This window comes from Clupea harengus, chromosome 18 (assembly GCF_900700415.2).
Source record: "Clupea harengus chromosome 18, Ch_v2.0.2, whole genome shotgun sequence".
NCBI lineage: Eukaryota > Metazoa > Chordata > Actinopteri > Clupeiformes > Clupeidae > Clupea > Clupea harengus.
This window is the reverse complement of record NC_045169.1, coordinates 16380469-16382968: the sequence shown is the minus strand read 5'-3', so window position 1 is coordinate 16382968 and position 2500 is coordinate 16380469. Positions and strand designations below refer to the sequence as shown.

Below are 2500 nucleotides of genomic sequence, written 5' to 3'. Positions count from 1 at the left end.
CCACATGGCAACACTAGAATGGGGGGGGGGGGGGGGGTCGGGTCAGGAAGTGAGGGGAAAAACAGCATAATTTCCCAATGCCCCCAAATGAATGTAATCAGCGTGTGTGTGGAGCATTAGGAAGCCACACACACACACACACACACACACACACACACACACACACACACACACACACACACACACAAAGCCTCTGCTCTCTGTGATCTCATCAACAGGCCCCATTACTTAGGCAACATCACCAGCAACTAAATGTGCATGAAATTAGGCATGAACAAAGCACTGGAGCCCTGATGAGCACACACACACTCACACACACACACACACACACACACACACACACACACACACACACATTCAGGCACTCCTATAAACATAGGCGTGCGCTCACACACACACATGCACATGCATGCACACACACGCTCTCAGCACAGTGTGACTATCCCCAGGAGACAGCAAGGTGTTGCATACTCAACTCAACACACTCGCTGACAAAACTCAGGCACGATTCTCCTTCTTAGCAATCTAATTACCCACAAGTGCTGAAGTCTTGTCTACACACACACACACACACACACACACACACACACACACACACACACTCTCTGCAGCTTGTAAGATTCAAGGTTGTCATCCCAGCTTGGCAGGTAAAGAGACGGAATGGTAATATAACAGTGATAAGTGCTGATATCTCACTCAGACACACATACACTCACTCAGACAAACTCCCCCACAGGAGCTAATTAGAGCCCGAAGGACACACACACACACACACACACACACACACACACCTCACCACCACAACACAGCTCAACACACCACAACACAACACAGCTCAACACTACACAACATGACTCAACAAACAACACAACAACATAACACAACACAGTGGCAATCAACCTTTAGATGAACAAATATAATGGCTACACAACACAACAGCACCACAGAGCAACAACCCAAACAACACAAACAAAAACAAAATACACACTTTAGCAGCACAACCCAACTATGTAACACAAAAGCAACACAGCACAATATGACATCACAAAAGAGGAATGGGAAAGACTCAACACCACCGAAAACACAAACACACACACACACACACACACACGCACACACAGCAGCAGACTGATTTCCCCACAGGCTCAAGAACACAAACAAGCAGCAGGGCAGGGCAGCCACCTGTTTATCACCTCACTGCATCCTCTCAGGAGAGCTGTGTGTGTGTGTGTGTGTGTGTGTGTGTGTGTGTGTGTGTGTGTGTGTGTGTGTGTGTGTGTGTGGGCGTATGAGAGTGTGTATTATTCACTCTACCGCATCCCTCTGGACAGTTACCACAGCCCCAATTAGGCTCTGATCTGTGGGAGTTTGTGTGTGTATGTGTGTGTGTGTGTGTGTGTGTGTGTGGGGGGGGGGGTAGGGGTAGGGTGGGTGTGTGTGTGTGTGTGTGTGTGTGTGTGTATGTGTGTGGGGGGTGTAGGGGGAGTGTGTGTGTGTGTGTGGGAGGGGCGGTGGCGTTGAAAGCTCTTAAGAACTGAACCATCCCCAGAGGCTTGTCAGATAAACAGCATGAAACCATGGTGACGACAGCTTCTGCACGGCACCCATCAGGGTGAAGGTAAAGAGCTGGGATACAGAGGGCTGCCTTACAGTTACAGCAGCTCACTGGTCAGAATGGGAGAGAGTTACAGCTCACTGGTCAGACTGGGGTAGAGAGTTACAGCTCACTGGTCAGACTGGGGTAGAGAGTTACAGCTCACTGGTCAGACTGGGATAGAGAGTTACAGCTCACTGGTCAGACTGGGGTAGAGTTACAGCTCACTGGTCAGACTGGGATAGAGAGTTACAGATCACTGGTCAGACTGGGATAGAGAGAGTTACAGCTCACTGGTCAGACTGGGATAGAGAGTTACAGCTCACTGGTCAGACTGGGATAGAGAGTTACAGCTCACTGGTCAGACTGGGGTAGAGAGTTACAGGTTACAGCTCACTGGTCAGACTGGGATAGAGAGTTACAGCTCACTGGTCAGACTGGGATAGAGTTACAGCTCACTGGTCAGACTGGGATAGAGAGTTACAGCTCACTGGTCAGACTGGGATAGAGTTACAGCTCACTGGTCAGACTGGGATAGAGAGTTACAGCTCACTGGTCAGACTGGGGTAGAGTTACAGCTCACTGGTCAGACTGGGGTTCTCTCACTCCCTACCCAACAAATAAAGACAAGATAGAGATTCCATTGGATACTGCACTAATAGTAAGCATGGTGAGTTTGTTCTGCAGTGGCTGGCACACACACACACACACACACACACACACACACACACACACACACACACACACACACAGCACTCAGGTCTTATCCCCAGCAGAGACTCCCCTCCAAACCAGTGATCCCATCCTGCAAACTAGTCGGACAGACATGAGGTCTCAGTGAGTGCGATCTAGGACTATGTGCTTGTGATGCCTGTCTGTGTGTGTCTGTGTGTGTCTGTGTGTGTC

General features: G+C 49.5%; 2 protein-coding genes across 2 annotated transcripts in view; one reads left to right on the top strand and one right to left on the bottom strand.

The window, feature by feature from the left end:
- focad (focadhesin) overlaps positions 1-2500 on the top strand; it is a 125678-nt gene that overhangs the window by 32084 nt on the left and 91094 nt on the right. The gene's annotated exons all lie outside the window — the stretch shown is intronic.
- LOC116224565 (protein AF-9-like) overlaps positions 1-2500 on the bottom strand; it is a 49227-nt gene that overhangs the window by 20957 nt on the left and 25770 nt on the right. The gene's annotated exons all lie outside the window — the stretch shown is intronic.